This window comes from Aotus nancymaae, unplaced genomic scaffold (genome assembly GCF_030222135.1).
Source record: "Aotus nancymaae isolate 86718 unplaced genomic scaffold, 86718_ANA_hifiasm-v0.15.2.pri h1tg000016l, whole genome shotgun sequence".
NCBI lineage: Eukaryota > Metazoa > Chordata > Mammalia > Primates > Aotidae > Aotus > Aotus nancymaae.
The window spans coordinates 64,539,950-64,547,304 of NW_026988428.1; positions in this window are offsets into that span (position 1 = coordinate 64,539,950).

Consider the following 7,355-nt stretch of genomic DNA (forward strand, 5'->3'; position numbering starts at 1 on the left):
CGAAACTCCGTCTCAAAAAAAAAAAAAAAGAAAGAAAAGCTAATGCATGTGAAGTCCTTAGACTAATGCCTAGCACTAAATAAATGTAAACTGGGAGCTTAAAGATTCAGGGCAACTCGAATTAATGCTCTGGGTGGCAAATATATAAAAGTAAGGTATTGCCGGTGCGCAGTGGCTCAAGCCTGTAATCACAGCACTTTGGGAGGTTGAGGCGGGTGGATCACGAGGTTAGGATATTGAGACCATCCCGGGAGGTCAACATGGTGAAACCTCGTCTCTACTAAAAATACAAAAAATTAGCTGGGCATGGTGGCGCGTGCCTGTAGTCCCAGCTACTCAGGAGGCTGAGGCAGGAGAATTGCCTGAACCCAGGAGGCAGAGGTTGCGGTGAGCTGAGATCGGGCCATTGCACTCCAGCCTGGGTAACAAGAGTGAAACTCTGTCTCAAAAAAAAAAAAAAAACTTTGGGAGGCCGAGGCGGGTGGATCGTGAGGTCAGGAGTTCTCGACCAGTCTGGCTAACATGGTGAAACCCCATCTCTACTGTAGTCCCAGCTACTCAGGAGAACTGCTTGAACCTGGGAGGCAGAGGTTGCAGTGAGCAGAAATGGTGCCATTGCACTCCAGCCTGAGCCACAGAGCAAGACTCTATCTCAGAAAAAAAAAAAAAAGACCAGGCATGGTGGCTCACACCTGTAATCCCAGCACTTTAGGAGGCCAAGGCAGGCAGATCATGAGACCAGGAGTTCCAGACCAGCCTGGCCTACATAGTGAAACCCTGTCTCTACTAAAAGTTCATTAGCTGTGTGTGATGATGTGTGCCTGTAATCCCAGCTACTCAGGAGGCTGAGGCAGGAGAATCATTTGAGGCAAGGAGGCAGAGGTTGCAGTAAGCTGAGAGCTCACCACTGCACTTCAGCTTGGGTAACAAGAATGAAACTCTGTCTCAAAAAAAAAAATACTAAAGGACATGTGACATGTAGAATTAATGTTTTCATTAATTTATAAATTTAACATGATTACAGAAGTTATTTTAAAATATATTTTTTATTTTAAAATAAAAAATGGGACATGGGGGTGGGCTGAGTTGGTCTTTTTTCTTTATTTCCCTTTTTTTTTTGAAACAGAGTTTTGCTCTTTTCACCCAGGCTGGAGTGCAATGGCACGATCTCAGCTCACTGCAACCTCCACCTCCAGGGTTCAACTGACCACCCTGCCCCAGCCTCCAGAGTAGGTGAGATTACAGGCACCTGCCACCACACCCAGCTAATTTTTTCTCCATGTTGGCCAGGCTGGTCTCGAACTCCTGACCTCAGGTGATCCACCTGCCTCAGTCTTCCACAGTGCTGGGATTATGGGCGTGAGCCACCGAGCCTGGCCCTAGAAGTTGCCTTTTTTAACTAGTTAGTGATTCTCAGGTTCATACAGAAAAATAGTAAAAGTTAGCTTTGCTACTAGAAATGACTTGGAAGTTACAAATGCTCAAGCCGGCCCCATGTTTGTCCTTGCTGGTAAGCCATGTTAGCTTTAGTTCTTCCATGAGGTAACTTCTTTTTTTTTATGAGACGGAGTCTTGCTGTCACCAAGCTGGAGTGCAGTGGCGCAATCTTGGCTCACTGCAACCTCTGCCTCCTGGGTTCGAACGATTCTTCCACGTCAGCCTCCCAAGTAGCTGGGACCACAGGCGTGTGCCACTATGCCTGGCTAATTTTTTTTTTTTTTTGTATTTTTAGCAGAGACGGCATTTCACCGTGTTGGCCAGGATGGTCTCGATCTCTTGACCTCGTGATCTGCCCACCTCGGCCTCCCAAAGTGCTGGGATTACAGGCGTGAGTCACCGCATCCAGCCCGATGAGGTAATTTTTGAGGACCAAACTTGGCAGTGTGGTCCTGCACTCCAGTCTGGGAAATAAAGACTCTATCTCAAAAACAACAAAAAAAACCGGAAGCCACTGGACAGCATCTTGTGTTATATCATGCAGATATCCTTTCCATTTCTCCCTGTGATATGAAAAGTATTTGTTTTTAGTCACCATTTCCTGTCATATAGCTCCTAAAATCTTTGAAATCACTGGAGCTGTAACTTTTGTATGCTAATGGTGACTGCTGTCTGGGGGCTCCAGGCAGGCAAGTGATTGGAGGGTTGAAACTTTCACTCCCATTCCGGGACAAGGGACAGGGGCTGAAGGCTAAATTGGTAAACCAATGTAATCAATCCTGCCTACCTAAGGAAGCTTCTGCAAAAACACAAAAGGAGTGAGTTCTGAGGGCTTCTAGACAGCTGCACACACTCCTTAAAGGCAGTTCATCCTGCCTGCCTTTTTTCCTTCACCTTGTCCTATACATCTTTTCCATCTGGTTGTTCATCTGTATTCTTTGTAATATCCTTCAGAATAACTAAGGTGTTTCCCTGAGTTCTATGAGGCAGTAGAGCAAATCAAGCAGGGGGTTGAGGGAATCCTGATTTACAGCTGGTCAGTCAAAAGCACAGGTAAGAGAACCTGAAGCTTGTGACTGGCGTTAGAGGTGGACAGTCTCATGGGACAGCCTTCAAGCTGCAGGATCTGGAGCTACCTCCAGGTAGATAGTGCTAAAATCAAATTAGACACCCATCTGTTATCTACTGCAGAAGTGCTTGCTTGGAGGCCAGGCGTGGTGGCTTTAGACCTGTAATACCAGCACTCTGGGAGGCAGGCAGGTGCCTTAAGTCAGGAATTCAAGACCAGCCTGGCCAACATGGCAAAACCCTGTCTCTACTAAAAATACACAAATTAGCCAGGAGTGGTGGCAGGTGCCTCTAATTCCACCTACTCAGGAGACTAAGGCAAGAGAATCACTTGAACCCAGGAGGCGGAGGTTGCAGTGAGCCGAGATAGTGCCACTGCACTCCAGCCTGGGCGACAAGAGCAAACTGTCTCAAAACACAAAACAGGAATTCCTTGGTTGGTAATGAGGACCCCTGCATATTTCCTATCACAACCCAGTAAGCTCCACTTCTGTTCTACCTTCTTCCAATTTTCACGTCTTATGGGAAGTTGATAATTGCAAATATTTGTGCCTGTATTTTCCAATCACTCACATGTATAATGACGTTTCTTCCCAGCGGGAATACATCACAAAATATTAGAATGCCATATGCTTTCAGTCTAGGAATGCAATGATAAAACTACCGTTCACCTAATTGTTAGCAAGAACAAGTATAAATCAAAAACAATTTTTAAAAGGTAATCAAATGTCAACTTTATTGTTTCTATATTAACACCTTTTTGTACTGAAAACTGTAAAAACAGCACAAACTTTGCTCTTATTGCAACCCAAATTTTTGAAAGCCAGAAAATCTAATTATTATACTCTAACCAAACTAGCGAATGCTTTCTTTATCCACAAGTATCTTTGCTTCAATTTCTTGTTGCTGGGTTTCACCTCACTGACTTTGGGCTTCTAAAACACATGGGAACACTTATATGCTCTTGGCTTCTTTGGGTCAAATCAAACAGTACAGCTAAAGTTATCCAAATATATTCAAACTACACAGATCCCTTATAAATTACTAGCATCATGGTAGGGAAAAAGATACAAGAAAAATACAACCTTGAACTCATTATCAAAATTACTGGTGTATAATCCATACGAGCAGAGAGTAGCTTTCTCGGTCTGCTATATAAAATTACCAGCAAGGAAAAAAAAGGGGCAAGAATAAGGTTTATGGCTGAAGTGGCTTGGTGTCGTAATTCCCCATTCTAGCATTCTCAGAAGGATCCCATCCGCTAGACTCGCAGAAACTGCAGGGACATTTGAACATTCCTCTTCTTGATGCACTCTGAAAAAATAATGAATTAATTGGAATATTGTACCCAAGAGAAATGTAATAAACCCTCAAATAGGTAAATGTTGGAACAGGGAACACACAAAAAGGGGATAGGGGCCAAAAATGAAACATTTTAGGAGAAAAATAGAGGGAGGATGGGGATATGGGTACTACAGAATGGCAGCTTGAGGGTCATTTTGTAGTGGTGACAACTGGAGCTTGTCAATAAAACATTCTAGTCTCAGTTCTCTGAATGCCTTAAACGCAACTCACTGTGCTGCTGAAGTGTTTGTTCTCTTATTACACAGCGCTACTGTGAAGATGTTTGTAACAGCATGTGAAAACATATCAACCTAACACCCAAGAGTGACCCCTAGTGCAAACTATGTGTGATGTTGATTGGTAGAGGTGGCATGTGTGGGGAAAGGGCACATATTGGAACTCTATACTTTCTGTTCAATTTTGTTATGAACATAAAACTGCTCTAAAAAATACATATATTTTTCCCTTAGACCGAATTTCGCTCTGTCACCCAGGCTGGAGTGCAGTGATCTCAGCTCACTGCAACCTCCACCTACAGAGTTCAAGTGATTCTCCTGCCTCAGCCTCCCAAGTAGCTGGGATTACAGGCACGCGCCACCATGCCCAGCTAATTTTTTGTATTTTTTTTTTTTTAGTAGAGACGGGGTTTCACTATGTTGACCAGGATGGTCTCGATCTCTTGACCTCGTGATCCACCCGCCTCGGCCTCCCAAAGTGCTGGGTTTACAGGCGTGAGCCACCGCGCCCGGCACAAAGTGATTTCTTTTTGCCTTGACTTTCCTTTTCCCCCCACCACCCCAGACAGTCTCATAGTGTCGCACCTGGCTGGAGTACAGTGACATGGTCTCACTGCATCCTCCGCCTCCCGTGTTCAAGCAGTTCTCCTGCCTCAGCCTCCCGAGTAGCTGGGATTACAGGCATGGGCCACCACCACGCCCAGCTAATTTATGTATTTTTAGTAGACACGCATGCCATGTTGGCCAGGCTGGTCTCGAACTCCTGATCTCCTGCTTCACCCGCCTTGGCCTCCCCAAGTGCTGGGATTATACGCGTGAGCCACCGCGCCCAGTCCAAGAGACAGGGTTTCTCCATGTTGGTGAGGCTCGTCTTGAACTCCCCAGGAGAGTTTGAGATCAGGAGATCCGCCCACCTCGGCCACCCAAAGTGCTGGGATTACAGGCATGCGCCACCACGTACAAACATCAACTGACTCCTCCAGAGTTCCTAGGGATTCAGCAAGTCCAAGAAAATTCCCTATTTATTCCTCATCTCTAAAAAGACAAAAGGAAACAACCAGATATACAACTACATGTAAAGCAAAAAAAAAAAATTATATTTACCTTAACTCCCTTAAGCCCAGTGTTCGTTAGTGTTCTTTCAGGCTGCTTTGGAAAGAAAAAAATATATTTATTGAAAACTCTATCAAGAAAAATATTACTAATACTACACATATATATAAGGGAGAGAAGCTGGGGAGTTTGTTATTGAGACAAGGTCTTTCTCTGTTGCCCAGGGTGAAGTGCCGTGGAGCACTCATGGCTCACTGCAGCCTCAATCTCCCACGCTCAAGGCATCTAGCTGTCTCAGCCCTCAGCCACCTGCCCACCAGCAGCTGGGACTTACAGGCATGCACCACTACACCCGGCTAATTTTATTTTTTTGTGGAGACGGCTAATTTTTATTAATTTTTTATGTTGCCTAGGCTGGTCTCGACCTCCTGAAAGTGATCCTCCCACCTCAGCCTTTCAAAGTGCTGGGATTACAGGAGTCAGCCACTGGCCTAGAGCTGGGGAGTCTTAATTAGGTCTTAATTTATAAGTGTCATTCCCTGGAATTGGGGAGCCCCACCCACATCACATCAACATACCACAGGACCTCTGCCAAGTAACATGTATCTGAATCTTGCCAGCCTTTCTCTCTTCACAGACAGCAATGTTCTTACTCCTCTCCTCCTGTAAGGCAAGTCATCACCGATTTCCCTGAGGATTGCTGCTCCTGTAGACTGCGGATGGAGTGAACCCTCTGGTAGAGGGGAAGGGAATTCAGTACTGGTGTTGAGAGTCAGCTTACTAAGGTTCTTTATCAATGTCTCGGAGAAGTTTTGAGAGGCCCCTGAAAGAGAAAGTTAAAAACCATTACATTAAGGAGATCCTCAACATTCACACTTCAACTAAGTCTGCCCTTAAGCAGGTGAACAGGGGACTGTGGGAAATTTCTCAGGGTGGAAGGTCACAGGAAACAATGCATGGCCTCTAGTCTTTTCTCAAAAAGAGTAAAGTTGTCGGGGTATGGTGGCTCACGCCTATAATGCCAGCACTTTGGGAGGCCAAGGCGGGTGAAGCAGGAGATCAGGAGTTCGAGACCAGCCTGGCCAACACGGCATGCGTGTCTACTAAAAATACAAAAATTAGCTGGGCATGGTGGTGGCCCATGCCTGTAGTCCTAGCTACTCGGGAGGCTGAGGCAGGAGAATTGCTTGAACACGGGAGGCGGAGGATGCAGTGAGACCATGTCACCGTACTCCAGCCAGGGGCGACAGTATCAGACTGTCTGGGGTGGGGAGGGGAAGAGGCAAGTCAAGGCAAGAAGAAATCACTTTGTACAGGGGCACATGGCGACACAGCTGACCCTTGAACAACACAGGTTTCATTAAACTTGGGTCCCACTTAAATGAGAATTTTTTCCAACCAATCACAAAATTTTCAATACACCCACATATACCCTTAACTTTTGTTTTTTGAGATGGAGCCTCGCCCTTTTGCTCAGGCTGGAGTGCAATGGCGAGATCTCGGCTCACTGCAACTTCCAGCCCCCAGGATTCTCTTGCCCCTTGTGTGTGTGTTTCATTTTGGTTTTGTTTTGCCCCCTGTAAGTGAAAGTATTAAACAATATCAAATTTCGGGATCGATTCTCAGTATAGGGACCTGTGCACATAGTTGACCTGTGCACAAGGATCCCACTCGGATATATGGACCAGCATTCTTTCTTCTGGACGCAGGGGACACAGTGAACACCAGGCGCGGAGGGCATCAGAGTGCCAGCCGCCCAAACTCCCAGACCTCCTGGCAGTGAGAAGTCTGGGATGTTGGCTACAGCGTTTCTGCCTCCACCACCCTAGACACCCAGCCCCGCTGTTAGGGTCACAAGACTTCAAACCACGTGGAGGGCCTCTGTGGCCAAGCCCGAACTTGGGTGCTGCTATAAGAAGATAAGGAGTTCCTCTACCAGAGGACCCGGCCTAAGAACTAGAATTATCAAGTTTCTTTTTGAGAAGGAGCCTCGCTCTATTGCCTAGGCTGGAGTGCAGTGGCGTGATCTGGGCTCACTGCAACCTCCGCCTCCCAGGTTCAAGCGATTCTCCTGCCTCAGCCTCCGGAATAGCTGGAACTACAGGCGCCCGCCACCCCGCCCGGCTAATTTTTGTATTTTTAGTAGAGACGCGGTTTCACCATGTTAGCCAGGCTGGTCTCGAACCCCTGACCTCGTCGTGATGCACCCGCCTCAGC